The following is a 22,594-nucleotide window of genomic DNA, read 5'->3' as shown; positions in this document are numbered from 1 at the left end:
CCAATAGAGGCTATCCACCTTTGAATCACCATCACCAGCAGTTTTTCAACACCTCAAGCACTACATTAAAAGACAACTAAAGCTGGGTGTGGTGGCACACACCTTTAATCCCGACACTTGGAAGAAAGAGGTAGGCTGATTTCTCGAAGTTCAAGGCAAGCCTGGTCTACATACTAAGTTCCAGGCTATCTAGGGTTCACAGAGAGACTTGTATTGGGGGTAGAAAAAGAAAAAACCTACGAAAACTAAAATATGTCACTATAACCACCATATCACATAATAGAGCCTTCTCTGGGTCACGGTGTGTGATAGGTAAGGAGCACTCTGGATAAAAATCTCCCTAAAAGAGAAACTATCTCCCGGGAGAAATAGAGGTATCCTCCACACTTCACACATTTTAAGGATTTATTTATCTATATATTTGTTTGGTGAGTGTGTGTGTGTGTGTGTGAGTGTGTATACAGTTTAAATCCATTTATCCTAGTTTATTTTCTGCTGTTATAAAACAATGACCAAGTGTAGCTAAGGGAAGGAAAGGGTTTATTTCCACTTACAGTACATATTCCACCATCAAGGGAGGCCAACACAGGAAACCAGAATCAAAAGACTAGAGTAGAGGGAATGGGGAAGACGGCTTACTGGCTTGTTCAACCTGCTTTCTTATACCACCCAAGACCATCTCTCAAGAAGTGGCACCACCCATAGTGATCCAAGCATTCCCACAATTATTAATCAAGAAGATGTTCCATGGGCTTACCTACTGGAAAATGCAATGGAGGCAAACCTTCAATTAAGATTTCTTCTTCCCAGATGACTCCCAGTTCCTGTCAGAATGACTAAGTAAGTAAATAAATCCTAGCCAGCACATTAATCATCTCTTTATGGACACTTACATTGTTTTCCAATCTTGACTATTGTGAATAGTACAGAAATCCCTTCAACATACCAGCTTCAGTTCTGTTGGTGAGAATAATGGCTCATGTAGTAACTCTAAGGGTTTTGAGAGATCTTCATACCGGTTTCTAAAAATGGTTGTACCTATGTATAAGTCAACAACAGTAGTACATGACTTTCCTGTTCTCCAGATACTTATCTTTGTTTGTGAACACATGTGTGTACATGCATGTGAAGGTCAAAGGTCAACCTTAGGTATCCTTCCTTAAGTGCCATCTACCTGGCATTTTGAAACAGTGTTTCTCACTTGGAACTGAGGCTCACTGATGAGGCTGGCTGACTGGCAGGTCCACAGACCTTCCTGTCACTATTTCCCAGGTACTGGGATTACACAATTACAACTGTGAGACACCACACCCAGCTTCTTTTGCAGTCTGTGGATTGAACTTGGGGCCTCATATTTTCTGACTGAGCTATCACTTCAACCCAAATCTCATCTTTTAGACAGAGATCAACCTAAAAGGTGTGAAGTAGTATTTTTACTATGACTTTAGTTGCCTTTCTATGATGAGTGGAAGTGTTGGGTTCTTTTCTTTTCTGGGGGAGAGGAGGGAGGGATGTGCATGCCTCTGCCTCTCAAGTGCTTAGATCAAAGGTGTGCACCACCATCTTTGCTGATGACATTTTTAATACATCTTCCTCTTAGCTACATACAACTGGCTTTTAGAGGGAGAAGATTCATTAACTTTAAAGGTGCATCGTTTGACAGTTTACCACTCTTCAGTACATGATGGCCCCACTCACAGGATTACATGAATATCACAAATTAGAGTCTAGGGGATATTTTAAATAAAGAAAAAACATACACAATGCTGGGAGTAGATCTGAGAGCAATTAGGAGGAGGAACTTGAGGTGAATATGATCAAAATACATGTATAAAATTCTCAAAGAAATAATATATAGCATTTATATAATAAATTCTCAAAGAAATGATGAATATGTGTGGGGTGTGTGTGTGTGTGTGTGTGTGTGTGTGTGTGTGTGTGTGTATACTCTTTATCTTTAGCAGGCATTTCCCTCAATAAATCTCTTGTACTTCTTGTACTTTTCATTTTGTCCCACCATTTCCTTCACAGGGAGAGGGCTGGCATGATGCATGGGGTGCTATGAGAATACAATGGAATCAGAAAGATAAACATCCTTTGAAAAGTAGAGAATGAGAAATCTACACTAAGTTTTATCGTTTTAAACTACAAGTGCAGATTTTAAGCCATTCAATAATAACCTTATGAAATTTATCACTTCACTTCACAGTTCTTTTGATTAAGTCTAATATTAACATAGACCTCAGTTTGAAGAAACATTGTATTCAACAGCCTTCAATGTAAAAGGATATGTACGTTTGTATAAAGTTGAAAGCTATCATCATCAGAAAGACAACTCAGCTGAGTGTCAGCTATATGAAATATTTATTCACAGTGAAAAGCTTGTCTGTGTTCTATCATCTCCCTGGGGCACTGTGTTCTCCTAGAAACCAGGGCAGAGCTAGATGCCCAAGATTGCAATCTTTATGGAAAGTCTATCTGCAAAGTAGGAGTCTTCTCTTGCCTATCTCTTTCGTGAACCCCTAAACCTCATCTAGCCCCCATCCAATCTCTTCCATTCTTACAATGGAAGGTTATCTCTAGCGGCAAAAGCTAACCTTCATCTGACTGGAATCCTTGCTAGCTTAATAAACACCTTAAATAAAGGTAAAGAAAAAGGTCTTAAGATGTTTGATCTGACAATGAACAGTGACTTGTTTACGCACCCCTGCCCCCTAGCAACACACACACACACACACACACACACACACACACACACACACGCACACACGCACACACACACACACACACGCACACACGCACATACACACACACACACACACACACACACACGCACTCACACACACACACACACGCACACACACGTCACCCCTTAGCTGTGTTTTATCATTACTCAAGATGTGCATTTAGTTGTGCTTTGCTTTGCCTTCAGAAATAGAATTTTGTAACTAATACTGGCTTCAGACTCACAGCAATCCTCCTGCCTCAACCTCTGTCTAGTGCTGGAATTACAGGCCTGTGCCAACACGAGTGGATGACACACCTTTTGTTTTGAACATCACGATAATTATGAGATTGCAACTCACCTGACCACCACTGTGGCGTAGGCAATGATTTCACCTCATTGTTTTGACTTTGAATATATAAATAGAACAGGGAACAGCTTCCAAACTACCAGAATAGGTGTCATCTAGGAATAAAATAGAAGCCACCTTAGTCTTTGTGCAGAGTGTAGATGAGGGCATTTAGCATCACCCAAGTGAAATTGGAAAGTAAGCTAATTCCACATGCTTACAAGCCAGGCTCCGTAACCCAATCCCAATGCTTTCCCATTCTTCTGTGAGTAATTTTCCCAGATGCTTCTCCAATGCTCACACATCATGCAGTGTGAAGATGCATGGTGTCATTACTAATGAATCAAAAATAAAAAGCCCTTCAGGAGAATTTACCTCTAAGTGGAATAAATAGAGCAGAACTGCTTTATTATCTTGCCCTCTTTGACACCTGAACTTCCAAGTCTCTATTTTCCCTTCGTAGATCACTTTTCCCTCTCTTCTTTGCCTGGTTAATGCTTACCGATCCTCTGGGTTTTAGCTTAATCATCACTAAGAAGTGTTTTTTAACCTTCACACTCTAAAAACCATGTGAATTACCCCTGCTTTGTGCTCACACAGTACCCTGTACTCAACTGTGTAACAATTAACTTTTACTGTAACTGCTTGTTTAACTTTCTGTCTCCCACACAAGCTGTAAACTCCTTGAAGGCAGAAGTCTCATGATGGCCGGCAAGGTTGACACTCTTCATGAAATGTTAAATGAGCATCTCCTGTGCACAGCACATAAATAACCTCATATGATTTTGAATGGCAAAACCGTAAGAATGTTTTCTCACAGATGCGTAAATTGAGGCACAAAACAGTAGAAGCTAGTTAATTGTAGAACCAAGCCTGAAATTCCTTAGGGTCTCCATGTAACAGTAATGTTGTCTGATATACATTCAGGATTTACTAACCATAGTCTCACTAGGATACTTTTGTAAAGAGGTGGTATAGTTGAGATACAAACCCAGGATACTGAAGAGTTTACAACATTAATATCATTGTGACAGACACTAGTATACTGAGTCCAAATACTTAGTGACACTATTTGTTATTAGTGGATCAATTCTTGAGTTGTATATAAAAGCTGATCCAAAACAAACAGCTCAGTTTGTTGGATACTAACATGAACAAACAGAATTACGATCAATATCGTTGAATCACTACAATGCAAGTTACGTGAATCCTAAGCAACCCCCTTACTTCCCTAGACCTGCCTCTTTACTAGTTAAAAAAAAAAAAGTGAACTCTTAAAATACTTTGATTGTGTCTCTCACTTCATCTCAAAGCAATTAACAAGTACATCAAGTGGGAGAAATCACCTTTGCCAAATATTGAATGTGGGATGTAACTTAAACTCCAGTGTTTGTTCTACAGAATTCAAATAATGTTTGGCAAAGTGAAGGGCTCTTGATCCTCCACCTAAAAGCAGAGGTTTTCAAATTGAGACTATCAACTTTTTTTTTCCTTTTCCTTCTACTGACAATATTTGCACTAGTGGGGAGAGGGGAGCCCAGACTTGTGTTGAGAGTTTGACTGTTGGAGAAAAGTACACAGCTGGAGGGGAATGGTGTTTAACAAGACACAGGCATCAGTCTCTGCCTGACTCCTTCCAAGCTGGGCCTCCCCCACTATCACTTTGTTCCAACACTAGAACAGAGGATCATGTGGAAACTTGCTTAAGTCAAATACTATCACAAAGCTCCAGCCCAGCTATGCTGGAAGGAAAACAAGATTCTCGCCAGATAAATGTTGGAGCCAGAGGTACTGGAAGAGCTGGAAATTCACACCAGGGCTCCATGGAATGACCATCCTCCAGCATTGGCCCAAATTTGTTCCCTATTCCTGAGGTAGAAGAGGTGCTGAAACTATTCTTACCTGCCCAAACCTTTTGAGACTCGCTTTTCTAATAAGCAGTGATACATACGTTCTTCACTAGATATCACAGGAAGGGAAGAGTTCCAAGGTACTTCTAAGCCGCAGCTCCAAAGCTCTGAGACTATTTCAACCCTCAAATGTTGCCAGGTTTGCCGTTGCATTTAGAACTTAGATGCATTTGCATAAAAGGCTTAACCATCTAAAGGTTAAGTTCCTCCACCATAAAATTAGAGTAATTATGCCCCCGTTAAGGATTCAGCACAATAACACCTGGCACACACCACATGCTTAATAAAAGGAGTGCTTATTATTCTGTTCCCAAGGGTCACCTAAGGCCAGTTCTCTTAGATCTTCTAAAACCAATCAAATGTTTACCGAAAGTTCATTGTTTTCTAGAAGGTTTTTTATTGGTTTAGAACAATTCTCCACCTGATTTTGTGAGGTGGAGGCTGTAACCTAGCGGGCTTCCGTAGCCTTTAGGACACCTTGCATTTGTTTCCCATACAACATAATCTGAACACCAGTGCCCATGCCTGTAATGCCAGGACTTGGGATACAGAGGCAAGAAAATCAGAGGTTCAATGTGATCTTCAGCTGTACAGCGAGTTTGAGTGAAGACAGCCTAGTATAGATGCCTATTGTGAGAAACTCAGCAGTGTCTTATGAGATATATGTATATAAACACATACATAACATCCAATTTAACAAAATTGGATGTGACCAGTAATCATTAAAATTACTCAAATATTTACAACCCCTTAAGTTCATATAGCTAGACTTGAAATTAAACATCTTGTTTGCTGGTTTCAATACAGCAAAGATTTTTTTCATACAAAGAGTTTTCAAAGGGCTGGAAAGTTGGCTCAGGAGTTAAGAGCATTTGCTGCCCTTCCAGAGGACCCAGGTTCAGACCTCAGCACCTAGGTGGCAACTCAGAACCATCTGCCACTCCAGTTCCAGGAGTTTCAAAACCTACTTCTGCCTATACAGGCAATGTGCACATTCAGTGCACATGAATTCACCAGAGCACACACACATACATATACACAAAAATAAATAAAGAGTTTTCCAAGAGTTCAAAACATCAAAACCCTTCTTTAGAGGGCATAATCTAGCCAGTGAGGGTACCTGCCTTTAATCCCAGCACTTAGGAGGCAGAGACAGGCGGATTTCTGAGTTCGAGGCCAGCCTGGTCTACAGAGTGAGTTCCAGGACAGCCAGGGCTATACAGAGAAACCCTATCTCGAAAAAAAAAAGAAAGACAGACAGACAGGAAGGAAGGAAGGAAGGAAGGAAGGAAGGGAGGGAGGGAGGAAGGAAGGAAGAAAGGAAGAGAGAGAAAGAGAGAGAGAGAAAGAAAGAAGAGAGAGAGAGAGAGAGAGAGAGAGAGAGAGAGAGAGAGAGAGAGAGAGAGAAAGGAAGAGCATAATCTATGTGGTTGGTTGGTTGTGGCAGTTCAGGCTGGATTACAGTCATGTGCTACCATGCCTGTCATATAAACAATAGCACATAAGATGGCAAAACACTCCTGCTACTAATAACAGTAGGGAGCAGGAGAACCTGAAGGTCCTCTTCCCACTCTCCTTCCAACAGCTGCAGATATATCTCTCCCCAAACTCCCACTCTGGTTACTACCAGATCTGCTGCATACAAGTGTCATTGCCTGGATTTTACCAAGGATGAGATCTCAAGAGAGCACTAAGGAAGCAGAATGGGGAGTTGAATCCCCTGGAACTGGAGTCCCTTCTCCCATCTTTCCTGGTCCTTATTTCCCACTAACTTTTTGGCCCTGTAACCAGTTACCCATTTTCTGCCTCACAAACCCCGCTAACCTTATTGGCTACAGACTTTGTTATAAACTGTGGTTCTTGGATCGGCTTCTAGATTCCTATGTGCTGTTACCTTTAAAGGAAGGAAGCTTCCAAGCCCTCCTGATGCTCTGGAAACCTCTTCATCCCTTCCACAACACCCTTTGTGGACCACTGTTCATGTCACATTTTCTTTGGTGTCAGATCGCTCTGTTAAAGGTACCTGTGTTTCTGTCCCTTTAATGTCTCCACACAGCTAGGGATGTAATCCAGGAGGAATATCCATATCATATTTCCATATGCATGCCTGAGCAAGCTGTTCTTTGCCTATGTACAGAACTGAGCTTGTCGGGAAGATTAAGAGTCAAACACTGTTGTATAATTTAAAAACCAAGTTAGTCTTTGATCTTGTCAACATTCATCCAAGACCTCTGCTAAGGGTTACTAGGTACTCAAGAGATCTAATTAATTTCTCCAATTTGCTTCTATTCAACTCTATTCCATTAAGAATTCAGGGAGGAGAATTGAGTAATAGAATAGAGCCGACTCCTCCCTGGTTCCTGAACATATAAACCCATGGAAGTCACCTCTCCATTGTTCTTCTTTGTGCCTGACCCTCTCTTGGCTCCAGCTGATCACAGCTTTCTCACCCTACCATGGTCGCCTAATAAACTAGAACATATGAAGTAAGCCTGTGATCTCTAGGCCTTGAGCCCAGAATTTTCCCCCTGTTCTCTTCCAGCTAAACTCCACTGTCCTTCGAGGCTTGCAATAAATCTCTTCCCCACCTGAAGCTTCCATTATCCCTGTTGGAAAGAGTTCTCTGGCCGCTGGCTCACACAGATCTTACTTTTTTCCCTCGGTTATGGCGCTTACTTCATTCTGCCTCATGTTCCAAGAAGTTGTTTACCAGAACAGTCTTTCCCATGAGACCAGAAGCAAATCAAAAGCAGGGAGCCTACTATATTCATTTCTGCTTCTGCTCCTTCTAGCCCCCCTCTACCCCAGTGCTTTGCATACTACAGTCCACAGTCTGTTGAACTATTCAATGAACCCACTGTTAGAGCGTCCAGTGCTCCTGGACATCTTGAGCGCCTTCTGAGGCATGAATGGTAACTACTTTGCCAAGAGCAGAAAGGAACCCATCCAAGCAACACCATATTTGGCCTGCCTGTGAGACCGTTTGTTTTCCTGTTTTCCACTCATTCTTAATTACAATCGAGCGGCCTCATGCATTTCCTCTTTCTGCTACTGGAACACACTATCAGCTAGCTCTCGGTGTCAATTCAGTATTGATGCAGGAAGCTCCAGTCAGGAAGTTTCCTCCTTGTTTCTAGACTTACTGAAGGAGTCCAACACCCAAGGCCAACAGTCAGATTTCATTAGAGTTCCTGCCTTTCCCAGATGGCCTGGGCTGGGTTGAGAGGGAAAAGCTGGATCGAGACTGAAGACTGCACTCAAGCTTTAACCCTGCCACCTGCTTTTTGTAACTCAGTCTCTTCAGCTGCGAAATAAGACAAATAAGGCCTGGGCGAAAGGATGAGCAGGGATGTTTCATTAGACTCTACATAAAGCAAGTAAACTGCTGGGCCACGTACTAGAGTAGCTTGTCTACCGACACTGTCCTAGGAATAAGAGTGGCATGGCCCAGTTTGGATTGATTAAATTCTCTCAAATGAACCCTGGGGGAAAAATGATTGGTCGTTATCTCATCATGGGCTCATTCTAGACAGACTGGCTCAGTTATGGTCTCAGAATGGCTCCAACTTTCTTCTCATTCATCTCCAAAACTCTTATTATCAAGTTGGCTTTAAGAATAGAGATTCCAGGCAAAATGGTCCTGCTTCTCATACCACTAAAGAGACAACCATGTTTCTATTGGCTCCTCTACCAAGAGCACTCTGCATAATTCTTTTAAGAAAGTGCCAATGTACCCAGCATTTCTTCACTTGCCTATGCAAGCAGGCCATCTGGGTTTATAGTATCCTATCACTCTTTATTAAGGAATAAATTCTGGGTATGCTGCTCAGCCTGAATAAGCCTCTAAGGCACAGGATGGCTACAAGTTATGCTTTCAAGATCACAGCAGTAAGGCACTATCTTGACTAGAGGCGATACAAGCCACAACCTAGAAGTGTAGGGAAGGTTGACTCATAGACTATAAGGCACTCATCATTCACAAAGATAACCATTGCCTTTGATAACCATCATCTTTGCTAACTATGTAGGGTTTAATCAAGCTTAAAAGCCCTCTCATGGCCAGTATCCGAGGATTTGAATACATTGGTCCCAAATTACCAGCAAGCCATATCTCAGATACAAAACCCCTGAGAAGGTGAACTAAAATCATAACCACATCCACTGAAATACTATGTATTTCTTGATTTGTAAAGTGCCCAGCAAACATGATCAAAGGGTGCAGAAGCAGCTACCAGATCCCATGGGAAGTCCAAAAAAGCAGAGGTTGTCCTGTGTTCTAACAAATCCTACTTCATAGCAGATTCTGTTCTTGGAAAGACTCAAAATGGGAGCCATGAAGTGGGTTTGGCCCTTAGAGTTTTTCTATCTAGGGAAAACAAACAAATAAACATTCTATTCATCTAGTGGCAGATGAATTACATCATCAAACCAGGTTGCTCTGTATATGTGGAGTTTAAAAAAAATAAAAGAAAAAGTCATTATCAAAGTATTCATAATGTTTTTAAATCTTATCCTGATCTTAAAAATCTTTTTTTCCCATAAAAGATTAGCCCTACCCTTTGAAACCATTGGATCTAATAAATCCTTCTGATTATGAAATACTAAAATAATTTTACAATATTAAATGTTTAATGACCAGAATAGAACTCAAAGTTCGATGACATCATCAACAAGCTGTGTAACTGGCCATTGCTTGCCCTCTAACCCTGAATGTCCTCATCTACAGAGTGATAGGGAAGAAGGGCCCGGCTCTCAGTACTCAGGCCTCTTGGGTCATGAAGACATAAAGTTTTCAAGGTTTTGGTATTTCCACTCATAGGAGGACACACACACACACACACACACACCCCTGAATCTGGTGGCATAGGCTTGTACTCCAAGATGCTCAGGAGGCTGAAGCATACAAATCATAAATTCAAGGCCTCCCTAGGTTACAGAAAAACTTCAAGGCCAAGCTGGACAACTTAGTGAAACCCCACCTAGGTTACAGAGGAAGTTCAAGACCAGGTTGAATAACTTAGTGAAACCCTGTCTCAACATTGAATGCAAGGAGTGGGAGATAGGCCAGTTACTGTTAAACTATTCATCTGAGCACACACGAGAACCTGGAGTTTGATCTCCAGAATCCACGTAGAGTGGGAAAAAGCTAAGCATTGCGATACAGAGTTGTAACCTAGGTGCTAAAGAAGCAGAGACAAGCTGTGTCCTGGGACTTGCAGGCCAGTCAGCCTCTCCAACTTTGTAAATAATAGGCCATTTGGAGACCTTGTCTCAAAATAAAAACATCTAAGGATACCACCTAAGGACCGGCCTCTGTCTATGGAACAACTCCTGAAGTTGTTCTTTGGTTTTTGTAAGCTAGTACACACATGTGTACCCATATACACATAAACATGCAGCACATACATATATCTACAAAAATAATAAGTTAAAGGTGGGTAACGGAGTGAGTCCCATGCCTGTAATCCAAGCATTGGGAGGTAAAAGCAGATGATCTAGAGGTCAGCTTCACCCTCGGCTGTATAGTGAGCTCCAAGCTACCTACCGTAGGTCTCGTGAGACCCTGCCGCCAAGAACACCTCTCCCCACCCCCAAAATTCCAAAATGCCAGGTATGGTAGCTCACACCTATAACCCCTGTTGAAAAGCAGAGAGGCAGCCGGGCGGTGGTGGTGCACGCCTTTAATCCCAGCACTTGGGAGGCAGAGGCGGGCGGATTCTGAGTTTGAGGCCAGTCTGGTCTACAGAGCGAGTTCCAGGACAGCCAAGGCTATACAGAGAAACTCTGTCTCGAAAAAACAAAAAAAGAAAAAAGAAAAAAAAGAAAAGAAAAGCAGAGAGGCACCAGTATCTAGAGGCACCAGTAGGCTAGCTTGGTCTACATAGCAAGATCCTACCTCAACAAAAGCAAGGAGAGGGGAACCAGTACAGTCCAGTGGTAGAGCACTTGAGTAACCTAGGTGCTGCCCTAACTTCTCTCGGCCCCCCGAAGCGATGGGGCACATTTCATGAGCTCCCACACAGAACTCTTTGCTTAAAAAGATAGTTTTAAAAATATATGCTTAGTTCTGTTCCATGTGTGTTTGGTATATTAGAGCAAGTCCTTAAAAGTCCTTAAAAGTCCCACACCAACTCTGAGGTACCAGGTTGAATGTCTAGTAAGTATATGTAGTTTCCAGTTCACTGCAATGGAGCACAGACACCTGTGGCAACGCATGGACCTGTCCCTAGAATAACTGAATCAATCTTTAGGAGTAAAACTACCATCTTTCTACTGAGTTGCAGAACTTGACTGTATATGGTATTCCTTCACAACTGAGAAACAAGCAACAGCATATTAAAAGCCAGTTCTGAGTGGCATTATGCTGAGTGAAAGACCCAAGTTACAAGAGGTTGTCTGTTGATAATCCAGATATCCAAAACGTACTGTTACTAGAAAGACAAGCTACGGGAAGGATCAGAGTGAGAAACTATAGGTGAAGGTCGCAGCGTCAGCCCATCGAACTCCCATGTCTTTGGAATTACAATATTTCTTAAAAATTTGACAAGTTATTTTACAGATCGAGGGTCCTTATAAACTGTTAACACTACATAAAACTCCTGGGTAGTATTTCAACGTTTGAAAAAACGATGTGTCTGGAATCCCGGACTACCAAACAAAGCAAAAGAAAAAGCAATAGTAACTCAGGGATCGCCCGAGTTACTAGAGTGTCGCCACTAGAGGGCGCATGGTGCTCGCCTGTCAAAATACCTCACTGGGTTTATTGCGTCCTAGCTAGCTCCTAAGTTTCAAACAAATGACTCGGAATCGCAGAATAAGCAAAGCCCCTTAGTTCATTTGGAGAAGTTAATCGCTGAGAAGCTGCAGCCTTGAGAAACAACTTGAGTGGGCATTCTCCTTAATCTGCCTCGTGCCTTTTCTGTGGCCTTTAATCCCCCTCTAATATTGTCCGTACTCAACCTTGGGGCAGCATTGTCTGGCGTGCCTGGGCCCACCTCCCTCCTCTTCACTCCTGCAAAAGGCTTTTCTGAGTTCTCTTAGTTTGTCCACAAGCTTTAAGCAAAAAGTAAGGCCCAGTTCTTGCATATACGGGTCTAGCATGCTGAACGGACTTAGAATGTAAAGTTTGGATCTGCTGAATTCTAGACCCGAGATAAAGGTAAAAGAAACAGTACCTTTCGGCCAGTTTTTACTGACAGTCTAGTGTCCGTTGGCCTTGAGACATGACAATTTGTGGGTCAGTGTAAATGAGACATTCTTTTAGAGAGCCCCCACAAAATAATTAAAGTAGCTTTGAATGTAAAACGGATAGGAAGGGTCAGAAAGGGTGAACAAATTGGAAGGGACTTTAAAGATGAAGCATTAAGGACACAGACTTACTGGCTCTTGTTGTCTCTAATCCATTGCCAAAGTCTATGCTCAAAACACTTAGATCTTCTAATTTATAGAGAATACATGGGTGATTGATTGCTCATGTCTGCTGTGAGCACAGAATGTGGTTCAGGCATCCTATCTTTTTCCTTTTGCATTGGCAAAACTAAAGCCCACCCAAGGGAAGTAACCTGGTCAAGGTCACTCAGCATAGGGACATAGGGACGAAGGGGAGAAGGGGAGAATTTTCAGAGCATTATAACCATGAGGCAAGTCAGTGCCCTGTGAAACATAGAACCATATGTTTCCTGTTCTGAAGGTCACAATGACTCCCACATCAGACAACTGGAACAGAGAACAATCCAGGACAACTGGAATGCCTTGAAAAAAATTCTTCTTTTAAAAATATTTCATGGTTTCTTTTCCTTTTCTATTTTTTTCCTTGGGAAGTCATGGCATGTTTTAAAATATGTATACATAAAAAATAAAGCAAAGCAGTAGAATTTACATAGACGATTTGTGTTCCCTATCCTGATTCTTCCAGCTATAAAAAGATATTTAAAATGTGATGTCTTTGGTTTCTCTTTTAAGCCTCCTTATATCTTTGTATCTTCAGACATTGTATTTCCACTGGCTTAGGGGTATTATTTTTAAAAAAATGTAAAATCATATAAAAAATTGAATCATGCAGGTCATAATTTGATTCTTCACTAAAAATTGTGTTTCAAAGGTTTCTAAAATTCCCAGTTTCTGCTAGAAGAAATGTTTTGGCAATTGCATGATGGGAGGTGATAGCTCCCTGCCACTTCAGAAGGCGGTTGACAAGTGAACTACCATGTAAGCCGCGTATGACAGAGTTTTCCTCAGCTAAGGTCATGTGCAAATTGAAGCTAGAGCTGAACTGTTTATGACAAGGGAGGAGAGAGACCCGGCTGTGTGTCCTAGGCTCCCCTTCTTTATAGGTGTGGTTCTCTAGTCTCTCAGTAGTTAGCAAGTAAAGGCGGTTTTTTCCAGACGACAGGATTTTATGAGCCTGCCCAGGACACTCAGACTTTCGCCCTATGAAACAGTGAGGCACGGCGGAGGCTCTGCTGCCATGAACTGCAATGATCTGTTGCCCTGAAACCTCGGCTTCATCACCACGTTGAAACGTTACCTTCTTCCAAGACCCTATTGGAGCCCCTTGCTCACCTAAGCCACCTCAGTTTCTCTCTTGCCTGGACCACTGCTCTGTCAACTTCTGTGCTTTGTAGCCTGATCCCGGTTCTCCTCTGCATGCTCAACCTTCCTTTATTCAGTCTTCAAGGGCTTTCAAGCTGCTCTTAGAACAAAATCCAAGAGCCGTCCGAAAATAGCTGCCAAGCCCGTCATGGCTCTCCTCGTGTATCTACTCTCCTCTGCCCCTTCAATCACAAGAGAGTCCCTGTCCTTTTCCAAGCTTGTTGCATTTTGGGGTAGCAGCCTGGTGAGGCAGGTTCATTCCCTCCCCCTCTATATGATTGTTTCCTTCTTATCTCAGTACAAAAGTCACCTTCCGAGAAATGCTGCCCGATTCCCAGGAACAGCCTACAGACCCACACCCCAGGAAAGCCCTTCTAACAAACACTCTTTTATCCCCTTCCCTCTTCTTATCACTGACTGAAATTGTTTTTCTGTTCACTTGTTCATTAATTTTTACTCTCAGATCTCATTGTCGGGAACTCTGACTTCTGCTGCCTTTGTTCTTCTAATCTTTGTCTCTAGCATTGGTACAGTGCTTATCATCCACTGGAAAAATCACTGTAGAGTTGTACAAATAAATGAACTTTACGTCGACGGTGCAGCGTCCTGATGTTTACCAGCAGCAATGAAGTCCAGGCAGCACCAGGAAGGATGCTCACACTATCTAAGATGTCTTACTGTCCTTGTCTTCTGTGAGAAGGGTCATCTTTGTTGTGTATATTTATTGAAATATATTACTCCCCCGCTTCCAGACTTCAGAGATGCAAAGAAACCCAGTTACCTTGCACTTCAAGTAACTCTTCCCTGCCATGTGTGTATTACTGTCCAATGTCTGGGTACTGGGAAAAGTCTGAGACCTAATCAGAGGCTTCACTCCTGTCACTGGTCCTTCCAATGTGTTAATTACACGAAGCAGCCAGTGTGAGTGATCTTAAAACCACACATCCATTCCTGTCACTCTGTGGTCTTAGATTCCTTAATGGCTTTCTTTTGCCTTGTCAAACAATCCCTGATCTTTTATGGAACCAAAAAATGCAAACTATGCCCTGGTCCTGCCGCCACCCCAACCCCATACCTGCGGGCTCTTCTGAGCTCACTAGGTTTGTCCTCTGAAATACTCCAGAGTGAGAGAGCCAAACTGGAACACTCTTCTTGATCTAGAAACAAGTAAAACAAACATGTGAGTTTCTGCTTCCTTCAGAGTTTCTAGAACTGATTCTCTGGAGGTCAAAATGACAACAACAAAAAAAGTTTATAATGTTCTATAAGAACTGAAAGCCTGATGGAGCTTTGGCACGTGTATTGGCTAACAACATCACCAGGTGTTAATGGTCAAGGTAACAGGTGACAATGAAAAGAATCCTAAGATTGAATCTTTCTTGTTCTCAGAACATTCAGTATAGCCAACTTGGGGGTCATTGTTACTGCTTTTTTAAAGGAAAAAAGTGCTCTTTACTTATGTATCTATTAACTGCCTTTTCCCCCAACTGTGGAAAATGGAGATTCTCCTTGACTTGCGTATACAGTATATTGATCTAGTTAGTGTGGATTGTCTTCATACATGTTTATGTTTGTGCTTGTATGTGCATTTCCTCGTCACAAGTTATTTAAATTACCTTGTCCTTGAGTGTTTGCACACAAGTAAACCTTCGGAACACATTTTATAATTGTAGATCTTTATGTTGATATTGCAACTAAGGAAAGTTTCTGAAGTAAATGTCCTTCTTCGAATTTGCTTACCTTTTCCACACCCAGAAGTGATCTCACTTTGCTGTTACCATTTATTAAGGCTTCAGTTCCTAAACACTTACATAAATTTTCTTTTCTCAGTCACATCCTTGTCCTCTCCAACACTGGCAGTTAAGGTTGGGCTGTGGTTGACAAGACCCCACTCGTCCATAGTGGTCATGCTTCGCCTCCTCTCTAAGTCCTTCTTTGTGGACAGAAAGGTACTTTTTTTTTTTAGTTTATTTTTAATTTGAATGTAGGGCCTCTGGACTTTAAACAGGCAGGGACATTTCAGCAACTTCCATTTTGCTCATGGTGAGCATCACCTCTCTCAGAGCATGTTCTGTTGGTCCACACAAATTGCATTTTCAAACAGAAAGCCCCTGACACTTCCATTAAGAAGGATGGCTTGGGGTTAGGCATGGGAGTAGTTGGAGTCCTCATATTTTACTGAATTTGAAATAAAGGGTCAACTCGGATAATACCATCTGGAACAGAGTCATCAGTTCTGAACTAAGACCAGTGTGATCACAGTACTATGGCAGAGCCACTGGCCTTGGATGCGATGATGTTCCTTACCAGCTTATCCTCAAATGAGATATCATGGGCCTGTTCTAAGGCAGCAAGATTTAAGAGCAGTTGGGGAGTTTCCAGCTGCACATAGGGAGGAAGATATAGGTTTGTTTTTTCACAGTATGAGAGATAAAAATGCAGGGAGAGGTGGGTCTCAAGGAGAATTTGTCAGCATTTTTAAGGAGTGACAGTTGAGCGTTTCGACTATCTTAAGCAGAAGCCAAGGAACAAGAATCACCTGTATATTTTTATAGTCTCTAATTAACTAATGCTGCAGAGATTGACAAATGAATCATCAACAAAAGTAGACTGTGAAGACCGACCCATTTTAACCGACTGAGCTATGACAGCAGAAATTATGCCTATTTGAAATCCATGTCTATAAGGACTAGATTACTCCAATTTTTGTTGTTATTTACATTTAATAAAAGATATGAAAAGACTCCAGGTCAATATATAAGGCAGTATAAAAACAATCAGTAAAAATTATCTACAACAAAAGAATTCTGGGTAAACCTAGTTTTGGTTTTTAGAGGCAGCTGATGCGCAAACACGGAATTTTTTATGGATATGCCCATGTGACTAAGTGAGTATACACCACAAGTGTGTGTGTGTGCCTAAAGAAACCAGAAGACAGTGTGGGGTCCCATGTGAGCTTTCTGACTTGGTTCTAGGAACTGAACTCAGCTCATCTGTAAGAGAAGGCATACTGAGTGCTTAGCCATCTCTCTAGCCCCAGGACCAATCATAAATTTGGGATTGGTTTTGGGTTGGTAACAGTGTGGAAGAGATATCTGTTGCCAGGAAGCTTTTGTTCTGACAACAGGTTCATGGGGTTTCGTGTATATTTTACTTACTGTGTTTCTTAAGAAAGGAACTTACTGTGAACTTAAGAAAGGAAGAACTGGATCTTGGTGGCTCTTCCTGGTCTGTTTGCCCCCACCTCTCTCCTCTCATGGTCCAATTCAGTCTCCTGGCCATGGACAGCCTGAACTCTTCGCTCTGCCTACTTTCTCTTTTATATCTACATTAAAAGTCTTCTCCATACTTTAAGAAAAAGAAAAAAAAAAGAAAGTAAGGAAGAACTGTTTTTAAGCGTTCATATTTGTGAGAATTTTTTAAATTTGTTTTTGTTTTTTGTTTGGTTTGCTTTTTGGCCTTCTAGACTAATTGCGTGTCTGTTATCTCCAGGGCCCAAACGTCGATCTGCTTATATAGAGACTGAAAGTCATAATTAGGCAAGACTCCTGCTTTTGTGTGGACCTGTATACCATGCATGACTCATGGCCAGCGAGTCTAACAGCTCTGGAGATGTTCTCTGTGTGAAGGAAAGAAGAGAAGGCAGTTACAAACCATGGAAATGGGTGAGATTATTAGAAATTTCATTATTATCTTTTTCAAATTTTTTCAAAATAAATTTTAATGGACAAAAATACCCATTCAAGGAGTTTTCACCTCCTAAAAGCATTTGGGAAAATGTGCTCAAACTTTCCACTTCCCTGTTCTGCCTTTCAGCCCGTCTCCTTTTTTTGTCTTCCTTGCTAGAGTGAAGCAAAACAAACATATGATCAAGAAAAGAGCCAAAAAAAAAAAAAAGGAAAGAAAAAGAAAAAAAAGAAAAAAACAAAAAAAAGAAAAAAAGGTGCAGCCAGAAGGGTTTTCCAAAAACTCAGATCCACACGTACCAGTCAGTCCCCTTCAAAGGCCTTGATAGCTACCATGGTCTGGAGAGCAGTGCATCTCAGAGAAGAACTCAGGACCAGGCCTTCTCTGTCCTTCCAGCCTCAGCTTTAGGCCGTCAGTGTTTTTAGGATACATGCTGCTCATCCGCACCCAGTTCACACACTATGTCATGAGTTTCTGGCTGACCATTGCTGGTCTTTCTGCTATGACCTGTTATCCATACAGAAAGTTATGTGTATTCAAATTTCTCATGAAAAGTACTTAAAAAAAAAAGTTTCCACACTGAACATTCATAGACTTTCTTGTCCTCCTCCCCTAAACATAAGCGTAACAACTAATCATACAGTGTTAGGATAGGTACTTAAATCTTAGCACAAACAGTAGGACATACTTTGTTATATTGGACTTTTGCACCTTTATAAGGACTTGAGTAAACATAGATTTTCACATCCAAAAGGGTCCTGGAATTAATCTCTCAAGTAGAATTAATCAAGAATGGCTGGCTACTTTGGTATTATCTCAGATTGCCGAATACCTTGCTTATTATATGTTGTCTTATGAATGTCTACCAAGTTGAAATTCCTGTTGTCAAATTTGTCCGTTTTCTTAACATATTACTAGTTAGTGAGTTAAGAAGTCTGAGCAAATGCTGAAGTGTGAGAAAATGCCCACCCATAGGCAAAGTATAAATTAGTGCAACTTGCCTAAAGAGGGATTCAAACACACATTTTCAAAAGTAGGGGAGACCTGAAACTTCTGAACACGCATCCTGGGGGTAAGTCCTGCACACATCCCAGTAGCTCTGCTCTGGCGGGGCTGACAATAGCAGGTTTCAGTAAACAACCAGAATTCTCAACAGCAAGTGACTCACTAAAGGAATCACGTGGGAGTGTGTGCTTGATAAAGAAAGATGGCCCTGTTGATAAATTGCTTGCCATACAAACACAAAGACCTTGATCTCAAGAACCCAAGTTAAGAAAAAAAAAAGCCAGGCACAGGCCTGAAGCAGTGGGTGGCAGGATACAAAGACGGAAGAAAACATCTTATGTTTACCTCTGGCTGCCACAGGTACACACACACACACACAAGTAAATAAATGTAGTACAATAAAAGAGAAGTATTTTCATCATTAAAAAGATGATATTGCTATAGTAGGAAATTGAAAACTGTGGCCTACAAATTATAATCCAATTTTGAAACAAAAGTAATATTTTATTCATAGAAGATATCAAAAATCCACATGTGATTATTTAATTGCCTACGTGAAATAAAGGGGATTTTGTTTATTTTTTTTGGTTTTTATTTGTTCTTTATAATAAGATACTGTAAAGTGATAGAAAACTGTTTGTAGGAACATCTCCAGATGCCTTAGGCTAGCTTCTGTTCTCTGTGCAAAGCAATGAGGGGAAAGACCAGAGAGTTAGTGTCTCTCCGTTTAGAAGCCCCTCCCTCTTCCTATGCACACTTCGCCAGGCTCATCTCAGCTCAGTCACTTCCTCAAAGAGAAAGCTATACTCTTTGCCTCCATCCTGACTGCCTTTCACACCTGAACATGGCGACTGAAGTCTTTTATCAAACAGGCTAAGCTTAAAAACACTCAAGCCCCAAGTGGACTTTCAAACTCTTCATTAGAGCATTATTAGGTTGCTTTACCTCTTCAGGCTAACCAGTCACCCTAGGCTTGAAACAGAGCTCTTGTCTAGGAGGGTGAGGTATTACCATGGGAGTCCGAAGGGCTTAGAAGACAGCTGGTTGCTTTGCTGGGAATGGCCTCTCTGAAAGAAAAACCGGCCCTGGCTTCTGACTATACCCAGAAATCAGTAACATAGCAGTAGAACTAATAAGCACAGTGACCATGATACCTTTCCTAGAGAGAAGGGAAGAAGAGGTCAGACCCCTACCCCTTGCTGGAATTTCTATTAGACTCAGTGACAGCCAGAAGGTTGGGAGCAGACAAACCTGACTTTAGAATACTGGTTCATGTACCTCATAATGGTGTGTGCTGGACAAGTTAAAAAGCTCTTGTGAGCTCAGTTTTCCCACCAGAAAAGTGGGTGCTGTAAAACCTACCTGACAACATTGCTGGGAATAATTAGAATAATACAGGAGCCATGAGAATACCACATAAATGCTGGTGTGTCACATAAAGGTAGATGTACCACATAAATGCTAATGACATCATCTGCAAAGGAAAAGGAAAGCAAGTGGGGGTACAGAGACTGTGTGTGGATTTCAATATGCAACCTTTTAACTCCACAATGCCAGCCAGCGTCCAGCAACCACAGCTGAAGGTACTGGAAGAACTCATACCATCTCTAGGTAGAGGCCACTGTTGCCCCAGGCTTTCTGAGTAAGAAAGAATGGTCCTCAGTCTTTGAAGAGGCCACCTGAATCTCTAGCTTCAGACACTTTGTCTTTTCCTGAAATTGTCAGTATAGGCTTCCATTCGTGGACAAGTGTTTCTGTGTCATCAGAATGCAAACAATCCACCACTCGTGCCTGTGGCTTGAAAAATTCAGAGGTAGGAATTTTTTTTTTTAAATAAAGGAGGAAGAGATTAAAAAGAACAAGAATTACCAGTTGGAGCTGGCCTTCTTCACGGATGGTGTGTTTGAGTTATTGGAGTTTAATTATAAACCTTCATTGGGAAATACAAAACTCATTGATGTCCAGGAGTTTGACATTTGCAATGGACTCCCACCTCCCTTCCAAAAGAGGCCTCACTTGTTTGAGTAAGGTAAGCAGGGGAAGCTACAGTCATTTCTAGGGCCTTCCTGGTCTTTCTGCATCACTAAAGTTCAGAGCACTCTCTCTCTCCCTCCCCCCCCCCTCTCCATAACAAAGACAAAAGCAATGGCTAAAGCAACCTGACAAAAAAAGAATCACAGACATCATGTCCTCTATCTGTCTGATAAAATTTCATCTAAAATTCCTCCTGGCTGAATGTCCATCCAGCCAGTCCAAAAACTCACCGGAAAGCCAAGATTCACATATGCATTCTTTCACCGTGTCAACAACAGATAAGCACTAAATGCTAATGTTAACAAAAATAAACATGTCCCTTTGCTAAGCCCGTACCAATAGTGAACAAAGCAGGCAAGGTACAAATGAAGAAGATGTCGCAGGATTACAATTAAAAAAATGTACTCTAGCAAGTGCCTGAAGGAAAAGCTCAAGGAGTCCCATGAGTGACCAAAGGAATGGTCAAAGAACTAAATGAAACTAGTGTCCTCAGAGAGGGCAGAGCAGAGGTGGACAGGGCTAGATCACATGGGCTTCACCAGGGAGGTTGGCCTTTCTCCTAAGAGCAGGAAAATGGGTATCCATGGAGTCAAAGAGTAAAGTAAGACTAACCGCACACAGCTTGTACAAGGCAGCCACCCCAGGACAGCATGAGCCTCTGAAGGCCAAGGCTACAACTCAGCCTGTCTCAAAGCTGAACAAGCCACAGAACAATGACATTCTAGATGCACCTCAATGCCAGCCAGCCATCCTTGCTCAGAAATTAACGCTGGAATCTTTGAATCTGATATTGACACACACCGAGTCCCTCTGTCTTACCCCATGCTGGACTATGAAAAGCATTACTGAGAAGTTTTGAGAATATAAGCTGCTTGGATGGCACATTTTTGGTGTTGCTGATGATCAAAGTTTTTAAAATGTGTATAGGTGTTTTGCTTGCAAGTATGTCTGGTGCCTGAGGAAGTCCGAAGGCATTGGATATGCTCAAACTACAATTACAGATGGTTGTATGCTACTACATGGGTGTTGGGAATTGAACCCCGGTCCTCTGGAAGAATAGCTAGTTCTCTTAACAGTTGATTCATCTCTCCAATAACATCAAGGACTCTGAAAGCTCATCAGAGACACAGCCACATCTGGGCACTAAAATTATGTTACACACCCCTTGATCTGTCAGCTACTCACAAATGCCCCAAACAGATGTCCAACCCAGCTTAATCTCCTTATAAAAGTATGCATTTTCTTTGGCTTCTAAGATCTTCACATGGCTTTTCCACTTCAAATTATAGACTTTTGAATACCAAAATAAGTTGACTATTTAGTTTAATTGTAGCCCACTCTCTTAAATTATTGAATATTGGATATTTCCTAGAACTCTGATTTATAGTCAGAATCTTTGAATCTACAAAAACATCATGTTTCCATCTTTATCTTTAGCTTGATAGAACGTATAATAATTAAGTAAGAAAATTAACAGGAAAGTCACTTGGGCAACATAAATCATAGAGTGTCCAGTACAAGATGAAGCACATCATAGGCCAAAATCTAGATGATGGATGGAGTGGATGGATGGATGGGTGGATGGGTGGATGGGTGGATGGATGGGTGGATGGATGGATATGGTGATTGATAAACAGACAGACAGATAGACATAAACGAGGGGGTCTGATTCAAGTATAAAAGAAAGTATGGAGAATATGTGGAAATTAGGGGTTACTTCCAGCTGGGAGTTCAGCAGATGCTTCTCTGACATTTCTACAGACTTGACAAGTGAGTTTAACAGAGTGGCAATAATAATTGGGGACTCTGAGAAAGACCATTTGGAAACATTTACCGAAATCATTTAGCACAAAGCTGGCATTAAGTTTCAGAGAAGAGCCAGAGCTTCTCATAGCATACAATATTCTACCTACCTCCTTGCTGACCCTGCTCCACCTCCCTCCTTCCATTCTATTCCTACATCATTATCAGCTAGATCTTCTCTTACCCTGTAAAAATAAAAGAGTGCCTAGGGGAACCTCATTTTTCCCCCTCTGGATCAATCTGTAGATAATTTAGGAAACAGACAATCAGATAATTCACTAACTATACATATATAAACATATATATGTATATATACACATATATGTATATATATATATATATGTACACACACATATATATAGATAGATAGATCTGAGAAGAATACTCTATCCATAATGTATTTTTCTTCTAAGCAGAAGGACCTGAATTCTATCCCCAGAACCAAGGATGAAAACAAAACAAAACAAAACAAAAGCAAAACAAAACAAA

The 22,594-nt window shown here is 41.4% G+C and overlaps 1 long non-coding RNA gene across 3 annotated transcripts; it reads right to left on the bottom strand.

Moving 5' to 3' along the window:
- Nucleotides 1-753: 753 nt before the first annotated feature.
- On the bottom strand, nucleotides 754-20,632 carry LOC116090627. Of its 3 annotated transcripts, none has more exons than XR_004118753.1 (5): nucleotides 20,533-20,632; nucleotides 16,760-16,924; nucleotides 14,652-14,733; nucleotides 3,087-3,190; nucleotides 754-824 (listed from the first exon to the last, which is right to left on the bottom strand). It is a non-coding gene; the product is annotated as an uncharacterized LOC116090627 (long non-coding RNA). The 3 variants fall into 3 exon arrangements; XR_004118752.1 differs by lacking the exon at nucleotides 20,533-20,632 and adding an exon at nucleotides 19,423-19,478; XR_004118751.1 differs by lacking the exon at nucleotides 20,533-20,632 and having other exon boundaries at nucleotides 16,760-16,940.
- Nucleotides 20,633-22,594: the final 1,962 nt, after the last annotated feature.

This window comes from Mastomys coucha, unplaced genomic scaffold, assembly GCF_008632895.1.
Source record: "Mastomys coucha isolate ucsf_1 unplaced genomic scaffold, UCSF_Mcou_1 pScaffold15, whole genome shotgun sequence".
Classification (NCBI taxonomy): domain Eukaryota; kingdom Metazoa; phylum Chordata; class Mammalia; order Rodentia; family Muridae; genus Mastomys; species Mastomys coucha.
The sequence above is the reverse complement of the archived record's forward strand: the minus strand, read 5'-3'. Positions and strand labels throughout refer to the sequence as shown.